We start from the raw sequence: 24,302 nt of genomic DNA on the forward strand, positions 1-24,302 counted from the left end.
CATCATGACGACGAAGAGAAGATGACGTTTGTCACTGACTAGGGAGTTTATGTCACGGTAGTCATGATGTTCAGTTTAAAGACGGCGCCTGCTACATTCCAATAGACAATTACGGAAATTTTTGGGGATTACATACCCGCCTTCATGCAAGTCTTTCTGGATGATTTCGTGGTGTATGGGACAACAGCCGACCATCTGAGTCATTTACGACTGTGTTTGGAGCACTGCCAGGCTGCACGCTTAAGCCTGAATCCAGCCAAATGCGCATTCGGCGTCACAAGTGGAGTGCTCCTCGGCCACATCGTCAACAAAGAGGGGATAACGGTGGATCCTAATAAAATTTCCGCGATCATTCAAGCAAAAACGCCGACAACTGCCAAAGCACTCAGCCGTTTTCTGGGACAAATACGCTGGCATATTCGTATGTTACAGTATTTGGCGGATTTCACCACGCCGTTACATGCCGCCATCCACCATCCACCTTTCAGTTGGACGGCAATGGAAGAAAAAGCGTACAATGCGCTTAAAATAATGCTGACTCAAGCACTAGTCATACAACCACCAGATTGGGGGAAACCATTTCACGTTTTTGTAGACGCCTCAAACATAGTAATAGGTAGCGCGTTGATGCAGCTCACGGAGCCGAATTGGTACAGACCGGTGTATTACGCCAATAGGAAGGTAACAAAGGCAGAGCGTAACTACTCCACAATAGAATGAGAAGCGTTGGGGATGATATACAACATCAATAAATTCCGACATTATCTATTGGGGCGGCAATTTATGTTTCACGTGGACCATACAACGTTGCTATACCTGGTGGGGAAGTAGGCGCTAATAGGAAAATTGGCTAGATGGATGCTATTGCTCCAGGAGTTCGACTTTGTTATACATCATCGACCTGGTACGCAACACGCTGTAGCAGATTTCTTAAGCAGGATAGATAATGGAGAAATTGTGCGGAAAGATGGCGACGACTTTCCTGATGTAAACATCTTGCGTATTGCAACTATAGCGACACGTACGGAAAAATCTTTTCCAGATCGTTGGTTGATGGAGATGACATTCTTTTTGACCACAGGATTACTACCGCCGCAATTAAGGACAGACGAAAAGAAATGATTAGCCGTCTGAAGTGGTAACTTCTATTTGGTCGACAGGGTCTTGTATGACAAAGGGAGCGACGGAATCTGGCGACGCGGAATACGCCAGGATGAGAAGGAAGCGGTTTTGTGTGAAGCTCACTGTGGTACGACAAGAGGACACTACGCGGGCGATGTTACAGCTCGTAAAGTCTGGCAAGCCGGCCTATGGTGGCCGACTATGCAAAAGGATGTGTATGAATATTGCAAACAATGTGATCCGTGTCAACGGATGGGCCAACCCACGGAGGTCGCAAGGATGCCACATCAACCAGTGTTGCCGTTGGATCCATTCCAGAAATGGGGACTTGATTTCGTGGGGCCGTTTACACCAGCGGTAGCTCAGACTGGCAATAAATATATACTTGTGGCTACTGATTATTGCACCAAGTGGGTGGAAGCGAAAGCACTACGAGAAAATACCGCGGCAGTGACGGCGAAATTTCTTTATGAACACATCTGGTGTTGTTTTGGCTGCCCCATCGAGCTCATCAGCGACCAAGGGAGCCACTTTTTGAATTCGGTCATCCGGGAGCTAACACAACAGTATGTCGTTGTCCACAAGAAGAGCACACCGTATTACCCACAGGCGAATGGTTTAGCGGAGTCCACGAACAAAACATTACAAACCATACTGAAAAAGATCGTCAATGAGAACAGAACAGATTGGGATACCAAATTACACAATGCATTATGGGCGTACCGAACCAACTATAAGACCATCATACAATCCATGCCTTTCCGGCTAGCATTTGGGCTGGAGGCCGTAATGCCAGTCGAATTTCAGGTACCCAGTTTGCGGATTCAAGTACGTGACCGGCTATCAGAAGACAAATCCGAACAAATACGGCTACAACAATTGCTTGAACTAGGCAAGACACGATTACGAAGCATGGCCACACTAGAACAAGAGCAGCGTCGGTGTAAAGCATTCGTGGACCGGCAACGAAATGCGCGTGAAAAAGATTTTGCGGTCGGCAAAGTGGTCTTAGTCTTTCAAACACGGATGGGGCAAATGCCAAGTAAATTAAGATTCCACTGGACGGGGCTGTACTGGATAGTTGGCGCGGAAAACGACACGTTTCAACTAGGCACCTTGGCCGGAGAAGTATTACGGCAAAAGGTGAATGGGTTTCGACTAAAACCCTACCTGGGACCGGTGCCACCAAACCCGTTCCACGCCGTAAACCACACTGCCGAGGAATCCGCGGATTAATTACAAGGAACCCACTTGTATCCCTCATGCGGAAACCATGCAAAGATATTTCAAGGCATATTTGGTGTTCGCCAAAGCATACAGGACGAAGGAAATCCTTGACCCCTTCTTTCGAGAAATAGCCAAGTTCTTGCTAGAGGTAGGATGCGTGCATGTAAATGCCTATGGGATGCCAAAGCAGAAGGCAGGCATCATCATTGATACCTTCGAAGGGCGCGTGGTCTATTGGGGGGTAATTACAGGACCAACTTTACGGGAAGGCTTGCACGCGTATTAGGGTGGCAAAAAGCTAAGGCCTATCATACAACAATATCTGACTATACTATTTCCACCCTGAGGTCTGCCCGCACCACAACCCAACAAACCCACGCCGCCGCCACGTTTCGCAAAACGGAGGTTAGCGGAGTTGGCTACCATAGAATGGGAAGCTGAACCACAATCTTCCTAGCCCAACACGTGGACAACACGGAGAACGGTTGGGAAGCAGGGACGAAGCTCTGCAAGAGCAGGAAGCCGAGCAACGCCAGGAAAGCCCGAGGCCGAAACGGCGTAGGCTGGAGAGGAAAGATGGGCATGGACTAGTCAAAGACACAACCGCAGACAAAGACACAACCACAGACACAACCACGACCGCCTTGGTCGACAGTTCTACAACTACGGATCCCAACACCACTTTCGAAATAATCCGGGAACCACGGCCGATCATTATGGCCCAGTCGCAATGTGGGAAAGGCGTACTCATGGCGGAAAATGAAGTCCTAGAGTACTTGGACATCCCGGATACAACCCATGAGTTCGGTGCGCTACTACAATTTGGAACAACTTACGAACTCATGGAATTTTTGGCAATGCAACAAATCAAGGTATCGTAGAGAATGGCGGAGGAGCACGCAGAACAATAGATGATTGAGCGAGCTCTCACATAAACAACGGAAAGTGAGGATGAAGGGCCCCTAGCCAAGGTAGGCAGGCAACAGAATGCGGGGATTCGGCATATGGGCATTGAACTACCTCCATTGAATGCGACCCTAGTTGAGGTACATTGGGAATTGGCTAGAGTGAGTGTGGGGGCCAAGGATATGGCTAACAAGAATAAAAACTTGTGGAAAACAGTCAAGATGACTCAAGACCAATTACAGAAGGCCCAAGAGCGCATTACGAAGCTCGAACACAGCATCACTAGGGCACCGCAAAATCCCGAACCAGGTGTCGAATACGAGTGTATAATGGCCGTATTCACATTGTCCCTTTGGACAACCCAAGTTTGGGCCATTTCTGTAAATAGCATAAAGGGCAGTTGCCCTAGGATAGTCACTATATAAAGTGACTTTGTAACCCTTAGTAAAAGGGTTGGTTGTCATTTGTAACTGTTGCTATTAAGAAATAAAATTCTTTTTTTTGCCTATCTATGTGTGTGTACCTTGTTCATTCTCATACAAAGGTCCTTCAACATCACATATGTTGTTTGTTCTTCTGCACTGACAACCTTGTCCCCAACATTTGGTATCAGAGCGTTGGAGGTTCTTCAACCTGCTGTCGTCCGTCATAGTATACCACACAACACTATGTTTCTGTTTTCTTGAAGAACAGAGAAGAGAGAAGACAAACAAGAAGTTTGCATCTCACTGTGTTAAATCACTACTTGGAGTAAGCTAGCCGGCTGTACTCTGTTCCTGTGATTGTAACCACTTAAGGTGAGCTCCTTGTGCAACACCCGATCCAATCGTGCTTCATTTGGTTAAACAACATCCGAATAGGTCACCAGACGTTATTCACCCGCTTGCTATAACCATCCGCTGCAGATTGGTCTCCAGGAAACAATCAAATTCGTGCTTCATTCGGCTGATCGACATTCGGGAGGATCAGTTGGATCCGTCCCTCTCATCGCTGCAGTCATCTGAAGCAGAACAAGCCTAAATAATCGGTTTCTTGTGATCGGTATTCGGCATACAATCGGAAGCTAACCGGAGTCACTCCAAGAAGGTTTAGCAAACAAGTATCCGAAACCAAACCGACTTGGGTTCATGACCGACTAGAGCGATATCGGGTGAGCCGACCAGCTGCACCCAACTAAGGTTCCTAGTCAACTCTGAACAGAGTCTTACCAACCGAAACCGAATCAGATGGCATCAACATCCGGCTCATCGGAGATGAGTCTAAGGAGGTTCGACGGTTCGAACATCAACTTCTGGAAGGAACAAATGCAGGACTATCTCATAGTCAAGGGTTAGATAGACCCGATTGAGAATGAAAATCCTCCAGAAGCATACAAGGCAAACGAGTGGCTAAAGCTGGACAGAATCGTCCACGCCACGATTTAGATGCACTTGTCGGAGTCAGTGTACTTCATAGTGCAATCATGCTCGACAACTTTTGAACTTTGGAAAACACTGTCGGAAACTTATGAAAAGAAGTTTGCCGCAACGAAGATGTATCTGATTCGGCGCCTCTACAACTTGCGGATGAAAGAATCCAATTTGGTTTAGGCACACCTCAACGATTACGAAAGCCTAAGCTCCCAAATATCGTCTAAAGGAACGGCAATAGAGGATGAACTCAGAGCAATGATACTCATGAGTAGTCTCCCCTCTTCTTGGGAAACTTTCGTCACAACCGTGTGCAATGCTTCAACAACTGCCATTAAGTACTCCGAAATCACGAGCGCAATCTTGACTAAAGTAGCTCGGAGAAAGTCTTTCGCCAAAGACTCGGTAGATGAAGCTTACGTAGTACAAGGTTCGACCGACCGATCGAACAACCGGAGAAGAAGTTCTTCCCGACCGCCGAACAATCAGCGAAGCCGGAGCAAGTCCCAGGACAACCGAATCTGCAACTACTGCAAGAAACCGAGACACATCAAAGCTAACTGCCGGGCACTCAAAGCAATAACCAACAAACCTCAGAGAGCGGATCAGAAGAGTAGTCGGCATGAGGAGGTCAACTACATCGGCTCTTCAGCCGAAATTTTGATGACCGACCCGAACATACTGTCCATAGAGAACCTAGTCGAATCAGAAGTTCTACTTACGACTGAGGAATCGAGCACATGGCTCCTGGACTCGGGCGCATCATATCATGTGACACCTCATCGATCTCAGTTTCAGCAATACTCGAACTGGCACTCCGACTCAGTTCGAATCGGGAAATCGCAACACTGTGCCATAATCGGAATCGGCACCATAGAGGTCAACCTTCCGGGTGGCTCTACACTCGTACTACACAACGTCCGATACGTTCATGAGCTTTCAAGACCCCTGATCTCAGTCGGACAACTTGACAAAGCTGGCATCCATGCCAAGTTCTCATCAGGAGGGTGGACACTCCACAAAAGGAACCTCCTGCTTGCTGAGAACCAAAGGTACACTCTTTGTACCCTTTATATGTCACACTCAAAGAGGGTGACTTATTTTTTGTTGATATCCCCGTGTCATTGTTATGGCACGGACGAGTTGGACACCTCAGCAAGGCCGGCATAACGCACCTATCCAGAGCCGGTTACATCCCCAAGCTCTCCTTCTCGGATCACCAATTCTACGAGCATTGCCAGTATGGCAAACAGGTAGCCACATCACACCCGACATCAGCACCAAGAGAATCGAGTCCCCTCGATTTGGTCCACTCGGATGTCTGTGCCTCGATGCCACATCAGTCTATCGGCAGTGCTTCGTACTTCGTCAGTTTTATTGACGAATCGACTCGGAAGGTGTGGGCTTACCCCATTAGAACCAAAGATTGGGTGTTCTTGATCTTCTCCAAATGGCTTGCAATGGTCGAAAACTAGGACGGTCGGAAACTAAAATGTCTCCGAACCGATAATGGAGGAGAATTCCAGTCTGACAAATTCATCAAATTTTGCCGGGAATGCGGCATTCGACGTAAATATACGGCACCCTATAGTCCGGAGCAAAACGGAATTGCTGAATGCATGAATCAGACGATTCAAGAACGCATAGTATCCATGCTCCAACACTTCGGACTGTCGGATGGCTTCTGGGCAGAGGCTCTACTTACGGCAGGACACATAATAAATATGTCGCCAAGTAGACAACTAGGACTTAAAATATCTCAGGAAACATGGATTGGCAGTAAGCCGAATTATGACAAGCTGAGGATCTTCGGTTGCGAGGCGTATGCTCTCATACCAAAAGACGACCGCCGGAAACTCAAACCAAGATCAAGGAAATGTGTTTTCCTTGGATATGGACCCGACGGCGAGATCAGATACCGACTCTAGGACCCCGATCACAGACAAATCGTCCGAAGTTCGGACGTCGTGTTCAACGAGTCGACTATGCACAAAACGGCCGAAAGGCCTATTGAAGTCCGAAGGGTAATATTTTCCGAAGTGCCAACCCTTCATGAAGGCCCAACCCACAACACGAGATCGGTTTCACAGGTAACCGACACCTCCTGTCCTGAATCCACCGATTCAGCACAACCGAATGGCTCGGCTTCCGACCATCCGACACCTATACCCGGTGCAACCAGTCCAATCATACCTCGAAGATCTGAGAGACTATCGCAATCTCCGGAAAGGTACTCTCCCGGAATTTTCTTCACCGACGCTGGTGAACCGACATCTTATGAAGAAGCATCGGCATCTGCCGACTCAAACACCTGGCATTTGGCGATGGAGTCGAAAATGCACTCCATTTGTGCAAACAAGACTTGGGACTTGGTCGAATTACCAAAGAATCGACGTGCTCTTCCGTGTAAGTGGGTCTATCGACTAAAAGCATGTCCCTCATCTTCGACTTCCACACTGAATAGTTGGAGCCGGTGAGCTTGAACATGCCGCCAAATGATTCGTCCATTTTCTGTGTTGTTTCGCTCTGATACCACTTGACGAGAACTGCACGCTCCCTATACGCAACGCTCGGCCACAACCGAACTTAAATCATACACAGAAAACGGGATATAAAGCACGACACAAAGAAGAGACGAGTACGCAGGATGTTTATGTGGAAAACTCAAACTAAGGGAAAAACCACGGTAGCCCACAGGCTGCAAACTATCACTATGTTAGAATGTACAACAGTAAGTTCACGGAGGCAACGACCTCGTGCTCACGATCCTTGGCATAGGCGGCGGTTACAATAGAGGCAACGACCTCTTTCTCTCTCTCTCTCTCTCTGTACACAGTTACGCGCTCTCTCTTTTCTTGCACCAACAAGAATAACAATCGTTAACTAAAAGTTTGCCCTAAGTCATATTTATACTAATATGACTTTTCGGCTATTTACAAATATAGCGATGATGGACTCTCATAAACATATTTACTAATATGTCTCTTCATCCGGTGAGCACTCCTCACCGGGTCTGCACCATCCGGCTCTTCGTAGTTGGGTACTCCTCATCCGGTCCTCATCGGGTTTGCACCATCCGGCTCTCCGTAGGCGGGTACTCCTCATCCGGTCCTCACCGGGTTTGCACCATCCGGCTCTCCGTAGGCGGGTACTCCTCATCCGGTCCTCACCGGGTCTGCACCATCTGGCTCTCCGTAGCCGGGTACTCCTCATCCGGTTCTCACTGGGTCTGCGCCATCCGGCTCTCCGTAGCCGGGTACTCCTCATACGGTTTCGAAGGGATTGTTCTTCTCCCTTCCTATCCGGAGGGACTTGTCTCCGAACACATCAGACGTGTCTTGGAACGCTTCAACATGCACTCGACCAAGTCTGCTTCGACCCCACTCCCCATTAACCTTCGGCTGTCTCAGCGAGACTGCCTGACATCCGGTCCGGAGGGGGAAGATATGAAGTCGATACCGTATGCACCGACAGTCGGCTCCCTTATGTACGCGATGGTCGTGATACGGCCTGATATTTCTCATGCCGTAGGAGTCGTCGGCAGATTCATGCACAATCCAGGCCGATCGCACTGGAATGTAGTCAAGCATGTGTTCAGATATCTCGCTGGCACAAAAGAGCACGACATTCTCTTCGGCCCGAACTCAACCTCAGGCGTAGTCGGTTACACCGACTCGGACTTCGCCGGCTACGTGGACAATTGGAAATCAACAACGAGATATTGTTTCAAATTCGGCAATGGAGCAATCTCGTGGAAGTTGAAACTTCAGGAGTGCACAACCACCTCAACGACCGAAGCAGAATATGTAGTTGGGTCCGACGTGGCAAAAGAAGCTTTATGGCTCGGTCGGCTGGTGCACACGTTTCGACAAGTTGACCTCGACTCAGCTCCAGTTGTCTATAGTGACAGTCAGGGTGTTGTTGCTTTGTCAAAAAATCTGGTTCACCACAACGCCTGCAAGCATATCGACGTTTGATATCACTTTGTTCGGAACTGCGTCATTTCAGGGAAAATCAGTCTCGAGAAGATATCCACAACCGATAATGTCGTAAATGGAATGACCAAGTGTCTTCCGGCGGATCGCTTCCGGTCCCTTCGGCACCAGATTGGCGTAACGAAAAATCGGTCTGGTTAAAGTCGGACACATAGCACAGGATGATTTCGGACAACTGACATCGGTTCTTTGAGGATCAACTTCAACTCTTCCGACCCGACCGGTTCGGTCTTCTGTCTTTAGATCTGGCCGACTCGAAAAAAATCGATCTGTCCGATAAACCTTGCATATACCTGTAATTTCAGATAACCCATGTATACGCCCATTATGGGTGAGTGTCGAATACGAGTGTATAATGGCTGTATTCACATTGTCCCTTTGGACAACCCAAGTTTGGGCCATTTCTGTAAATAGCATAAAGGGTAGTTGCCCTAGGATAGTCACTATATAAAGTGACTTTGTAACTCTTATTAAAAGGGTTGGCTGTCATTTGTGACTGTTGCTATTAAGAAATAAAACGTTTTTTTGTGCCTCTCTCTCTCTCTCTGTACCTTGTTCATTCTCATATACAGGTCCTTCAACATCGCAAATGTTGTTTGTTCTTCCGCAGTGACGACCTTGTCCCCAACACCAGGAGTGGGGGAGGACCCCTCGATAACCCTACAAGAGGAGATTGCCGCACAACAGGCCATCACTGCTAAAACAAAAAGGGCTACGCAACTTGCGGAGTCCGAGATTGACCACCTCCACTCCGAACTCCGCCAATCCTCTGATAGAGAAAAGGACATCCGGGCCAAAGGCCAAAAGGCAGTGAAGGCACTAGAAGAGAAACTCAAAGCGGAGGCAGCAGCGCACACCTGCATGAAAGAAGAGAACACCAAACTACAAGAGGAAGCCCAAAAGTCGGTAGCGGCGATCGCAGGACTCCGAGCGTTATTGGAAAAGAAAAAAGCGTGGTACGACGAGTAGCTCGTACGAGAATAGGAGGTGAGGGATCAGGTCGAAGTCCGCCTGAACAATGAAATGGGCCAACTGGAGGAATTACACTCGAAAGAATCTCAGATATGGGCAGGGATGAAGAACCATTATGAGGAAGCGGTTGTGGTTAATAAGCAAGAAATTGAAAACCTCAAAAAAACCCTGGAAGAAGCGCAGAAACCACTGCCAAGTAATAACCGACAACGTACGCGTACTTCTTCAACAAATCGAGATAGGTTTACAATGCAATTACAAGCGGCGCTAGACAAAGGCTGGATGGCGTGGGCAACACAAGCGGCGGAGTTGCATACCTACTGGGCGGACTAGGAGAATCGTAGGAAAGAAGGCTGAGGTTTCTATAAACTCAATGAGGAAGGCATTGCGGTAATACACGAGGACCTAGCACAAGATTATTGCACGCTAGCGGACCAACACTCTGAGGAACTCGTGCAGCTACTGGAAGATTTCGGCGAAAGTCAGGAGGATATGTTTCACCGAATCATGGACGAAGGTAGCACGCGGCAAAGAGCGGAGCCCATCGCGATACCAGATAGCGATACCTCTGATCAGGAGGAACTGCAACCCAATTCACCGGAGATGACAACTACGGCCGACAACACTGAGGAAGTTACGGACAGGACAAAGCCTTAGCCTACCGAGAGCCCGCAGACGAAAGAGCCAGCCACAGTAGAACGAAATGAGCCAACAGAGTCGGCTCCACCAATGCAGGGAGAAGTTGACGCCGTGGAAACAACCACGACGACCAAGCAAGTACAACACATGCAAGTGAGCAAGGACGCACCTACGGGCACTACACCGTCCCCAGACCAGTACGTAGGAGCAGAACCAAACATCCAGGATATTTTGAAGAAGGAATAGAGGGATGGGTTCGACGTGCCATGGCACTGTCCCACAGGCGTGCCAGGTGTTGTCCACCAGAATCGTAACCGACGGACAAAAGCACAGAAGTATTATAATATAGTAAAGCGTTAAGAAACGAATGTAACCGTTCAAGCGGGAAGAGTGAACGGCTAAAAGCCCTGTGTATATAAAGGGCAGAAATCCTCTATAAGAGGTAGTGTGTAATTTTGAGTGCAGGACGTTTTTCTAATAGAATCCTATCTTCTCTGACCTTTGTGTATATCTGTTTCTATCTGCGTGACAATCCATTTTTACTCTTCTGCGTACTGTTTAAATCGTAAGTGTGTGTACTAGTGCACTTCCTAAGGAGTTCGGTTGTAGCCATCTCCCTTATATGCTACCAAGATATGAGGTGGTATCCCATTACTCCTTACGCGAAGACGATTCCATTCCTTGTAACACGATCACCTTGAGGTCTACCTTGAAGGACTAAGCATAGACAATGTTCCTAATCGGTAACACCTTCAACTTTAGGTCCTCTAAGACACCTAGAGATGTGCTTGATGGCCTCCCAATGCTTCCATATTGGGTTCGACATGTAGCGGCTGACAAACCCTACAACATAGGCAAGGTCAAGTCGGGTCGTCACCATCGTGTACATGATACATCCTATGGCTGATGCATAAGGTATCTTCCTATTGATCTCTTTCTCCTTGTCCATTGAAGGAAAGTCTCTGTCTGATAGTCGAATCGATGTCGGAAGCGATGTTGGTGCAGGCTTCGTGTTTTCCATATTGAAACGCCTCAACACCTTTCAGATGTAGTCGGATTGGGAGAGCCGAAGAGTATTTGTCTTCCGATTTTGCTTGATCCTCATGCCCAGTATGTGTCGGGCTTGTCCGAGTTCCTTCATCGCGAACTTGTCATGAAGGTTCCTCCCCCATCGCTGTCTTGACATCTAACTGCTCGAGCTCTAGATCTTCGGTTGCAACAAAGGGTGGTCATCTTGACTACTAGTGAGAATATCTCGTCATAGTTGACCCCATGTTCTTGTTTGAATCCCTTGGGGATGAGCCGAACTTTGTATTTGGGCTTTTCTGAATCAGATACATATTTGTATCGAAAGATCCATTTACAGGGCAACAACTTTCTCCTAGCTGGTAACTAGACCAGCTCCCATGTCCAATTTTGATGAATCAAGTCCATCTCGGATTTCATGGCTTGCAGCCATGTGTCGGCGTCTGGTTCGGCTATGGCTTCCTCGTAGGAGCTCGGTTTGCCTACGTCCGTGTAGTTGACGAAGTGGAGGCCTGGCTCTAGAACTTTGTCGGCCTTTGGACTTGTCCGGATCTCTTGGATGTTGCTTTTGTCGGTTTGATCTCTTCAATAGGCTTGGTTGGCCGATCGGTATTGTTTAAACCGGCTTCAGGAATCCTATTGGATGACTCGCCCTTGTAATAGGAATTCGGTGATGTTGAATCATCCTCCCCTATTTTGGGATTGATTGACATAGTAGCCTTTGCCTTGGTCATTTTGACTTTGTCTTTGTTAGTTCTGGTCAATCTCGTAGACAAATCAATTTTGACTAGTGAACCTCTTGCTGATTTAGAGTCGGTAGGGATGGTGTCAGCTCGGTCGATTTCGACTATTTGTCAAATCTCCAATTCGGCCCGGTGTGTCGGACCCTCTACGACACCTCTGTCAATTTCAAATGAGACATTTTTTACGACTATTTTCTACTTGTTCCGCTTAGAGAGAATCGAGTCTTCATTGAAAACTATGTCATTGCTTCGGATAAATTTCCGGTTCTTTGGGTCCCATAGTCGGTAGCTGAATTCCCCGTCAGTTCCATAACCCAGGAATATGCATTTTGTTGCATGGGGCACCAACTTGGCCATTTTCTCCTTGGGGATGAATGCATAGGCTTCACATCCGAATATATGTAGTAGTGGTTGTGGCACTTTGAGCTGCACTGCCCTCGATGGTGATAGATTTACCAGATATACTACCGTCTGCAGTGCTTCGGCCTAGAATTCCAACTTCAGTTCAGATTGCTAGAGCATTGCCATTACCCTCTCCTAGATCGTTCAGTTGATCTGTTTTGCCACTCCATTCTACATGGGTGTGTATGGAAAAGTCTTTTGGTGCCGGATCCCTTTCTCGGATAGGTATTGTTTGAAGGCTCGAGAGGTGTATTTGCCTCCGTTATTGGATTAGAATGTCTTTACTCTATATCCTGATTGGTTCTCCATTTCAGTTGTTCACTCAGTGAAGACCTCGAGCACTTCGTCTTTCGACCTAATTGAGTAGGCCCAAACCTTCCGTGTACAGTCATCTACGAATGTGAAGAAGTATTGGGAGCCTCCTAATGATTGCTCGGGTAGAGGTCCACATATATATATGTGCACGAGCTCTAGGGGATGTCGTACCATCTCGTAGTGAAGAGAGTGCAGTGTTGGGAGACAGGTCCCTCCGGATGGGAAACGGTATAAGGAGAACCCGGCTACGGAGACCCGAATGATACAGACCCGGTGAAGACCGGATGAGGAGTACCCGGCTACGGAGAGCCGGATGGTGCAGGCCCGGTGTGAACCGGATGAGGAGTACCCGGCTACGGAGAGCCGGATGGTGCAGGCCCGGTGTGAACCGGATGAGGAGTACCCGGCTACGAAGAGCCGGATGGTGCAGAACCGGTGAGAACCGGAGGAAGAGACATATTCGTAAATATGTTTCTGAGAGCCCATCGAGGCTATATTTGTAAATAGCCGAAAAGTCATATTAGTATAAATATGACTTAGGGCAAACTTTTAGTGTGTGGTTGTCATTTTCTGCTTTGCACGAGATTAGTGTGCGTAACTGTACAGAGAGAGAGAGAGTGAGAGAAAGAGGTCGTTCCCTCTGTTGTAACCGCCGCCTGTGGCGAAGATTCGTGAGTCCAAGGTCGTTGCCTCCGTGAACTCACTGTTTTGTACATTCTTACATAGTGACAGTTTGCAGCCTGTGGGCTGCCGTGGTTCTTTCCCCTAGTTTGGGGTTTTCCACGTAAATCTCCTGTGCATTCTCACCTTCTTTGTGTCGCGTTTTATTTCCCGTTTTCTGTGTATCATTCTAAGCTCGGTTGTGGCCGAGCCTTGCGCATAAGGAACGTTGGGTTCCCGTCAAGTGGTATCAAAGCGAAATCGACACAGAAAATGGACGAATCGTTTGGCGGCATGTTCAAGCTCACCGGCTCCAACTATTCAGTGTGGAAGTCGAAGATGAGGGACATGCTTTTAGTCGATAGACCCACTTACACGGAAGAGCACGTCGATTCTTTGGTAATTCGACCAAGTCCCAAGTCTTGTTTGCACAAATGGAGTGCATTTTCGACTCCATCGCCAAATGCCAGGTGTTTGAGTCGGTAGATGCCGATGCTTCTTCATAAGATGTCGGTTCACCAGCGTCGGTGAAGAAAGACCTCTGGCAGCTGGTTCAGTTCGGGGACAAGAGACTGGACAAAATCGACGCCGCGATATGGGAGGTGATGCACATGAAGACAACGGCGTACATACGGTGCTTCATCGACATGAGCCTGTACAACAACTTCAATGAAGAGAGCAAGGCTCATGAGCTCTGGGAGAAGATCAACATAATGTTCCAAAACAAAAATGCTGTTAATCAGGTTTCGGTATTCCGGAAGCTAGTAAGACTCCGTTACCAAGATGGCTCCAGCATGGCGGAGCATATGAATGCCTTCCAGGGGCTGATACACCAGGCAACGTCATTGGAAGTACCTCTTGCCGATGAAGTATTAGCGCTACTCCTGCTCGGTTCCCTCCCGGATAGCTGGGAGACGTTGGTTGTCACTTTGGGCAACGCCGGGCCGGAAGGAAAACGGTTATCCCTAGCAAGAGTAAAGTTGAGCTTGCTAGATGAGGAGGTGCGTCGGAAAGACAAAGATACGAGCTCCGACTCCAAAGCGCTTCTTACCGAATCGGAACGCGGAAGACATAGAAACCGTAGTCCCCAGAACTGGGAGAAGTCGGGGACACGGTCAAAGTCAAGGGGGAGGCCTACTTGCTTCTATTGCGGCAAGCTGGGACACTTCCAAAAGAACTGTCGGCATTTCCGTAAAGACAAAGAAACCGACGGTACCGATTCGAAGCAAACCCCGGACCAGAACGGTAAAGACCGGAATGGTAAAGACCGGAAGGGGACGGACCGGAAGGGATCGACAACAATCGCGGCAAGTGAAGAAGAGTTGATGCTCATCACCGAGGAGAGTGAGATAAACCTTGCCGGCGGCGAGATGACCTGGGTGGTAGACTCTGGAGCGTCGTTCCACCTTACCCCAGACCGGAAATGCTTCTCATCCTACTCAGCCGGTGACCACGGTTGTGTCCGGATGGGGAATGAAGGTACATGCCGAATTATCGGCATAGGAGACGTGTGGCTGACAACACCAACCGGATGCAAGTTGCTGTTGAAGGATGTCCGACACGTTCCAGAAGTTCGTCTGAACCTGATATCAGCCGGTCGGCTAGATGATGAAGGCTACACGGATAGCATCCGGAACGGTGTCATGAAGTTCAGCAAAGGGAGCCTGATTGTGGCTCGGGCCCGGAAGGTCAACACGTTGTACTTGATGAATGCCCGGTTATGTCCGGAAGAAGTGAACGTGGCATCCGACACTGCCGGTGAGCTGTGGCACAAGAGGTTGTGTCATATGAGCGAGAAGGGGATGAAGAGGCTTGCAGACGACAACCTCATTCCAGTGAAGAACGTGCACTTACAGAAGTGCACTGATTGTCTGGCCGGTAAGTAGAACCGGACCTCCTTCCAACCAAGGCCACCGATGAGACGTAATGCACCACTGGAGTTGGTGCATACAGATGTGTGTCAGGTAGACACGAAGTCACATGCCGGAGCGCAGTACTTCGTGACGTTCATAGATGACCACAGCCGGAATCTATGGGTCATACCGTTGAAGACGAAGGATCAGGTGTTATCCGTCTTCAAAGAGCTCCACGCGAGAGTGGAAAGAGAAACCGGCCGGAAGCTGAAGGCGATTCGAGCAGATAACGGAGGAGAGTACCGGGGGCAGTTCGAGGAGTACTGCCGCTCGAAGGGAATCCGGCTCGAATTTACCGTGCCGAAGACACCAGAACTAAACGGACTGGCCGAGAGGATGAACCGGACCATAATGGAGAGGGTTCGGAGTATGCTAGCGTATGCTAGCAGAGGCACTGTCGACGACGACATATGTGATAAACAGATCACCCTCAGTACCCTTGGACGGAGACACGCCACAGAGAGTATGGACCGGTAAGGAAGTGTCCTACCGGCATCTGAGGGTGTTCGGGTGTCTCGCGTACGTGCATGTAGCAAAGGACTGGAGAGGAAAGTTAGATCCAAAGACCCGACCATGCATATTCCTCGGTTACGGTGACGATGAGTTTGGCTACCGAGTGTGGGACCCGGTCGACAAGAAGGTATTCCGGAGTCGAGATATTATCTTCATGGAGGACAAGACGCTCGCCGACTGGGAGTCGGAGAAGAAGATAATGAACTCCGAGTCGACCGGTAAGGATAGAGTCTACGATGAGCAGACCCAACCGGCAAGAGACCGGTTAGCACTCGAGGAACCAGCCGGTTACGGTGAGGATACCGAACCGGCAGAAGAAGAAGTAGAGGAAGCTGAGACCGAAACCGGTCAAGACCCCGAATCGGATTCGGAGGAAGAGCAAATGGAGGAGCTGGTTACCGAAGCCCGAAGACGTAGATATCCTCTCAGAGAGAGAAGGGCGCCCCGGAGATTTCCGGATGCAGAGCATGTTCTGCTAACCGATGAGGGGGAGCCGGAAAGCTTCGAAGAAGCGAAGGAAGACACTCACAACCGAAAATGGTTAAGTGCCATGCAGGATGAGATGGATTCCCTGTATGAGAACCATACGTACGAATTGGTGGAGCTGCCGAAAGGAAAGTGGGCACTCCGAAACAAGTGGGTCTACAAGTTGAAACCGGGAGATGCCGGCAACCCCCGAGATACAAAGCCAGGATCGTGGTGAAGGGGTTCCAGCAGAAGAAGGGCGTGGACTTCGACGAGATATTCGCCCCGGTAGTAAAGATGACCTCCATCCGGACGGTGCTGAGTATAGCAACAAGCATGGACCTCGAGGTAGAGCAGCTGGACGTGAAGACGACATTCCTTCACGGCGACCTCGAAGAGGAGATCTACATGCAACAACAGGAAGGATTTGTGGAGAAAGGGAAGGAACACCTGGTATGCCGGTTGAAGAAGAGCCTATACGGACTGAAGCAGACTCCCCCCGGCAATGGTATCGGAAGTTCGACTCCTTCATGACCGATCAAGGGTACCACAAGACGCAGACCGATCACTACGTGTTTGTGAAGAAGTTCGAAGGAGGGGACTTCCTGATACTCCTCCTATACGTGGATGACATGTTGATCGTCGGATGGGACCAAGTCAAAATACGGATGCTGAAGAAGGCTCTCAACCGGACCTTCTCAATGAAAGACTTGGGTCCGGCAAGACAGATGCTGGGGATGCACATCATTCGGGACCAGTCAGTGAAGCAATTACGACTGTCACAGGAGAAGTACGTGACAAAGGTGCTTCACCGGTTCAACATGTCAGATGTGAAACCGGTCGGATCGACACTTCCTGCAAACTGCAAGCTGTCCGGCAAGCAAAGCCCGAAGACGAAAGCAGAGAAGGTGGAAATGATGAAGATCCCATATGCCTCTGCCGTCGGAAGCTTGATGTACGCAATGGTTTGTACCCGACCGGACATAGGATACGCAGTCAGAATGGTGAGCCGGTTTATGAGCAATCCCGGCAAGGAGCACTGGAACGCGGTCAAATGGATACTCCGGTATTTGAAGGGCACTTCAAATATGTGTCTCCGATTCGGCTCTGGAAAACCTCAACTGGACGGTTTCACCGATTCGGACATGTCGACTGATGTGGATACCAGCTGGTCTACATCCGGGTATGTAATGACATATGCAGGGGGAGCTGTTTCGTGGCAGTCGAGGCTGCAGAAGACGGTTGCATTGTCAACCACGGAGGCGGAGTACATGGCGGCTGTGGAAGCCGGCAAGGAAATTTTATGGATGAAGGACTTCATCGGAGAGCTCGGTATACGGCAAGAGGAATACCGACTCTATTGCGACAATCAAAATGCTATCCACCTTGCTAAAAATGCGGCCTACCATTCCCGGATGAAGCATATCCAGCGGAGGTATCACTGGATCCGGGAAAGAGTAGATGACCAGGAGTTCGCACTGACGAAGATCCACATGGCCGAGAACAGGTCAGATATGCTGACCAAAGTGCTGACACCCGACAAGCTGGATGCATGCCGGAAGAGAATCGGACTGGTAAGACACCCCATGCCGGAGTGAAGGGGGAGTTTGTTGGGAGACAGGTCCCTCCGGATGGGAAACGGTATGAGGAGAACCCGGCTACGAAGAGCCGGATGATACAGACCCGGTGAAGACTGGATGAGAAGTACCCGGCTACGGAGAGGCGGATGGTGCAGACCTGGTGAAGACCGGATGAGGAGTACCCGGCTACGGAGAGCCGAATGGTGCAGGCCCGGTGTGAACCGGATGAGGAGTACCCGGCTACGGAGAGCCGGATGGTGCAGGCCCGGTGTGAACCAGATGAGGAGTACCCGGCTACGGAGAGCCGGATGGTGCAGAACCGGTGAGAACCGGAGGAAGAGACATATTCGTAAATATGTTTCTGAGAGCCCATCGAGGCTATATTTATAAATAGCCGAAAAGTCATATTAGTATAAATATGACTTAGGGCAAACTTTTAGTGTGTGGTTGTCATTTTCTGCTTTGCACGAGATTAGTGTGCGTAATTGTCGTTGCCTTCGTGAACTCACTGTTTTGTACATTCTTACATAGTGACAGTTTGCAGCCTGTGGGCTGACGTGGTTTTTTCCCCTAGTTTGGGGTTTTCCACGTAAACCTCCTATGCATTCTCACCTTCTTTGTGTCACGTTTTATTTCCCGTTTTCTGTGTATCATTCTAAGCTCGGTTGTGGCCGAGCCTTGCGCATAAGGAACGTTGGGTTCCCGTCATGTAGACTTCGGGTCTGTTTCCTATATCGACAATGCTCACAGAAGTCTGTCTTTTTTTGGAGTTTCGGGATATAGCCGACTGCCATTAGCCGGTCTAGTCCGGCTTGCAACATATGACCGAGTCAGCCATGCCATAGGTTCGGGTAGGTCGATTCGGCTACGTTGACTACCCTTTTTGGGCTGATCGCCATCAGTGGCAACAACTTGTATCCATTCCCGATTTTCAGACTTCCTTGGCTGATCATCCATGTCGACTCACTGAGAGTCGTTCGGTACCCATCTTTGGCTAACATGCTGATGGAGACCAGACTCCTTTCAAGCTTGGATACATGGTAGACCTTCTGTAGGGTGATGGTATTGCCATTCAACAATTGGATGGGGACTTCTCTAATCCATGCGATTGTGTAGTCCTACCCATTGCCTAGTCGGACTGTGTCGTTGGTGCCAACCGAATAGTTTGAAAACCATTCGATGTTTGGGGTCACGTGAAATGTGGCACCGGAGTCCAGTAGCCACATTTTTGTGTCTTGCTCACTATACAGGACTTCTCCGATCATCGAGCACTCTATAGAAAGGATTTCTCTTCATCGAGAGTTAGTGACATTGATTTGGTTGCCAATTGAAGAGTGGTTCGAGTCAGATCGTTCTAAGTTCCACTCGAATTGGCTACCGTTCTCCTTCCTTTTGATCGACCAACAATGAGAAATATTGTGACCAGTTTTTCTACAATGGGTGTAGAAATCACTTGATTGACTATTCCTCGATTTAGACTGTTGTCGGTCTCCCCTCTTTCTCAGTTGACTGGTGTTTCGATCGCTTCTTTTGGCTTGTTCTCTCAATCAGCTCGGTCGAGTGGTGTGCCTCTGCCAACTTGTCGATGGTGAGCTCCATGGATTTTTGCGTAATGTCCTCAGTGAGGACTTGTCCGATTGTCTCATCTAGATTTAGATTCGGACAACTATTAGCGAAGGTCGTGCAGAACACTTCCCAACTCACCAGCAAGCTCTAAAGGAGGGCAAGGGCTTTCACTTCTTCTTCGAAGTTGATCCCTTGGGAAGAGAGTTCAGACAACACCTGATTGAAGGTGTTGATGTGGTAGGTTCCTGGATCTGTCTCTTTCATCTTCATGTTGAATAATTGTCGGATCAATATCAACTTTGAAGAGGAAGACTTCTTCTCATAAGAACCTATAAATTCTCCCACAAAGAGAATGTTGTTGTCTCCTTGTCCCTATTGAAATACATGTTTTCCTCCAGGTGCATCCGAATGGTGACGCGTGCGATTTCGTCTATGGATCTCCACTCTTCAGCAGACATTGAAGTAGGCTTTTCACTATGCCGGATGGCTTCAACCTGTCTTCGAATGATTAGCACATCTTGCATCATCTCCTTCCATAGGGCATAATTTTTTCCGTCGAACTTTCGGATTTCAACTCTGGTACTAGATGTTGAAGTCATGTTCTTTTGGAAGTGAGATTTACTGACCTAGTATTTTCTTTCAGCTGGACGACTCCTCTTCTTGGTCTTCTCTACCTTTCATTGCCGCTGAACAACATGTCACTTTGATACCAGTTCAAGGAGGATATGCGGAAGTATGTGAGAGAACCTGTTTGTTGATGCACAACAAACAACACACATATGTAATGATAATGGAAAGAAAGAATAGACACACTTTCAGATCTTCAATGGAAGTTCTTTGTTGAGAGACAAGATCAACATGGGCCGAATCGGCTGAAGAAGTCGAGAGCTGGGAGCCGGGAGCCGGATCGAATAGAGTTCGATTTAGGTGTGCCGAGTCGGATGAAATCCGAAAAGGTTATTGAAGGCCTATATTCCTATTATAGAAAATAGAAATATTGTAGGTAGAATTAGAGTCAGGCTCATTTATGACCATTCAAGTACTGATGGTACTTGTGTCAGCCCACTCGTCAAGGGTCTATATATAAATTGCACTCTGAGCACTGTTGTACGTACTGAGTCTTTTTGTAATCAAAATATTGTTGTGTGCTCTACTCAATCTCTCTCTCTCTCTCTCTCTCTCATTGTATATCCATTCTTTGTGTTTACTTAACTGTCGCGTTTCCGAAACGGACTTTGTACTCGGTGTCTATCGCACACGCTTCTGCACACATACTCTTTCTCATGCTATCAAAGTGCGAGGGTTGAGAATCCTCTGCAACTGATAGATGTAAAGAATGTGTTCCTGCAAGGTGATCTTAAGGAACAGGTGTACATAGTACAACCTCCCGGATTTCTATCCGAACAGAACTCTTCGGGAGTCTGCCGATTGAAGAAACTGTTATACGGCCTTAAGCAAGCCCTACGAGCTTGGAACGCAAAGATTACGCAACAACTGCGTAGAATGGGGTTCACAATGTCCCAATCTGCCTCCTCGTTGTTCGTTCTGCAACGTCGCCATGGACCGGTTTGTCTTTTACTTTATGTTGATCATTTAGTCATCGCCGGTGCCAACCTGGAAGAAATCGGCCGCGTAAAGTCTTAGCTTGCAGCATTGTTCAAAATGAAGGATCTTGGGACCTTCATTACTTCCTTAGGATTGAAGTGATCCGTTCCCCGAAGGCATATTGATTGGTTAGCATCATTATGCGCTGAATATGCTCTTCAAGTTCGGGGTGCCAGATTGTAAGCACGTTTGGACCCCTCTAGATAGAAATGTAAAGCTTCGCCGAGATTCGGGAAAGGTGTGCAACCCGACATGGTTTCGACGGATTATTGGAAGCCTCATCTACTTGATGATCACTCGGCTGGACCTCAGCTATCCGGTCGGAATGATCAGTCAATTTATGTTGCAGCCCACGACTGAACACTTGTAGTGCGCGCAAACGATATTACGATATGTCAGCGGCACGGAAGACATGACCTTGTTGTACCTTGCAGGTGTAGCTGAACAGTTAGTCGGCTATACACGAATGCCGATTGGGCCAGAAATGCCCACGATCGTAGATCCACATTTGGATATGCCTTCTCATTGGGAAGTGCGGCGATTGCGTGGAGCAATAAGAATTAACTGACAGTAGCATTGTTGAGCATTAAGGCTGAATATCGAGGGGCGACTGTCGCTACTATGAAGTCATTTGGCTGAAATGGCTATTACAGGATCTGCAGGTAGAGGTGTCTGATCCAATGACGATCTATTGCGACAACCTCAACAACATCCACCTTGCGAAAAACCATGTATTCCATGCTTGGACCAAGCACATTGAGGTGCATTACCATTTTGTCTGCGAGCGTGTCCTTTCTAGTGAAGTCGAATTGGCGTATGTTCCGACAGGTTGACAAATTGCCGACATCTTCACCAAGACCCTTGGTCTCGACAAGTTACCACATTTCTCAGTTCAGCTGGGTTTGCGGCACCTCGACATGCCGAACTTGAGGGGGAGACAAGAACAGGAACAAGAGCGTGAAAGGAGCGGAAGTAACCACGATGCCGAATCAGATGAACAATTCGATTTCGGGCTGGCTGAAGAAACCGAAGAACAAGAAAACAAGGGCCGTAATCGCAAGGAAGAGCCGAAGACAGCCAAACAACGGGGAAATATAGCCAAGAAGGGCGTAAAGGCCAAGACCATGACGTGGTCTGATATTGTCAAGGCCCTGAAAACAGAATACGAATCGGAGACACCCAATTCGGGCGAAAGTGGAATTGAATCGGCAGTGACCGATTAATCAAAATCTTTGATTCGGATATTACGAATCGACTGAGGGCCATCCGGAGGAAAGGGCAGTGAAAGAGGTGCCAACATCGCGACATCAAGGGAGCTAAGAAGGGCCGCATGAGCAGACAAGCCGACCAGAAGGGTTGAAGTGCGTAGAATCAAATGGGTTGAGGAGCGCGAGCGAGGCGTGAAGCCAGGAGAGGCCGGAGTGAAGATCCGGAAAAGCATATGGAACCTCAAGTTGAGCTTGAGGGGGAGTGTTTGAGAGACAAGATCAACATTGGGTGTGTAACCTACTACGTTGTCACGTTACTACGCGCGTGCGTGGATATCACCATGCGGTACCGTGAATATCACCATCGGCTTCACGACTGTCGGGTCTACGCACCTGATCTCCTCCGGTGAGAATGTGAAGGCTTTCCCGTGCCTTCTGAGCATTCTCCAAAACCGGTCTTCTTCCGCCGGCAGTAGGAACCCGCCCCCACCGACTTTGAGCTCCCGTAGCGTTCTGTCGGTGAAGGTGTGTCCTATGCAGGCCGGATCTCTCAAACTGGGGTCCGACGCGACCCCATTGATTCGCAACTCGCTGCGCTCCGGTAAGGGTGCCGCGACTGGCCTTACCTTCCGGTCCACAGTCTTGTACTTCGTGTTAACCCGGGCCGTCCGATCCGAGTCGAGCCCTCGACTGAAGTCCGCGATGACTTCGTACATCTCTTCTGAACAAACCGGTATCGTCCGGTCCTCTTTAAGGCCCTCTCCGACCACCTCTCGCAGTATTCCCAAGGTATCGTCGAAGGAGACCGCCTCCACGGCCCCGTTGATTTCCTCGTTGGGCCCGAGAACTCCACACGCCCGAAGTCGCTCTTCCGCCCTTGTCTTTTCTCGGCCAACGACGCCAACTATCGTACACCCTCCGTTGTCGGAGAAACAAAAATTCCTACTTATGGTACAAGGTTTCTTCGGTTTCGCCTCTATCGTACCTTTGTGGGGTTTTCCCGGAGTGTCCGGACTATCGCGGCCCCACGCCTTGACAGCCCTCTCTAAAAATCCTCTCGGTTCTCGCCACCAAGGGACTCGCGGTTTCGCTCGTGGTTCGGTCGCACCGTCAGGAACTGGACCGAATGACGCCCGTCTTGACTCTTGACCCTTGCGTAAGCCGACCCGTTGTCCAGCACCTTGGTCTCCATCCGTGCCGCCGTAATGTACGGTTCTCCCAGTATGACCGGGTGCGAGGACGTCTCCTGCACAAAGAAGTGCTAGTCTATCTCGATGTCGCCGATCTTGACTTGCGCGTTTGGGCAGGCCCCGTGTAGTTCCTCGGTGGCGCGCGTTGCCGCCCGTATCTTCCACCTGTGCTTGGTGTTGATCGGCCATTTCCCCTTTTTGTAGAAGTCCATGGACATCAGGTTTATTTCCGAACCGTGGTCCACCAGCGCCACCACCAGTTCCTGAACATCTCCGATCTTCACCAGGGTTTCCGTGGTCGCTCGGGCCCAGTGTGGCCTCGAATAGTGGCTCTCCGCCCACTCGTCTTCCAGCGCCATGTCCTCTATGTGCGTTGTCCGCACCTCCACTGGCCTTTCCGGTTCTGTCTCCGTCGACAGCCTCTTCCTCTTCACCAAGTCTACGATGGAGTCGTGGAACTCCTTCTTGGCGATTCCGAGCACCTCCCGCAACGATAGTTCCACCTTGCTGTCGAGGACTCGTTCTTCCAGGACCTTTCGTAGGTCCGTGGTCCTTTTGATCTCCGTGCCCAACCGGTATCCGCCCTTCTTGTGGTTATCCCGGGCATTGGTCTCACCGGCCTCGTTCCGTTTCGGCCCGAATCGGGTTTTGTATCTCTGTGAGGGTCCGGCCCCTCCGGTTTTACCTACCCGTTTGTCTTCAACCAGAGCCTCGTAGTTCTGGCAAGCTGCTTTGACGAAACCCGTCTTTTCTTTGACCGGGTCACTCCACCCGGTTACCTCCTGGACCCGCTTCTCCGCACGGTCCGCCTCGTCTTTCCTTAGTCGGGCACCGGCGAGGCCTTCC

The sequence above is a fragment of the Azolla caroliniana genome, unplaced genomic scaffold, assembly GCF_043228905.1.
Source record: "Azolla caroliniana isolate FFs.n. ecotype wild unplaced genomic scaffold, voAzoCaro1.0.p SCAF_17, whole genome shotgun sequence".
NCBI classification, from domain to species: domain Eukaryota; kingdom Viridiplantae; phylum Streptophyta; class Polypodiopsida; order Salviniales; family Salviniaceae; genus Azolla; species Azolla caroliniana.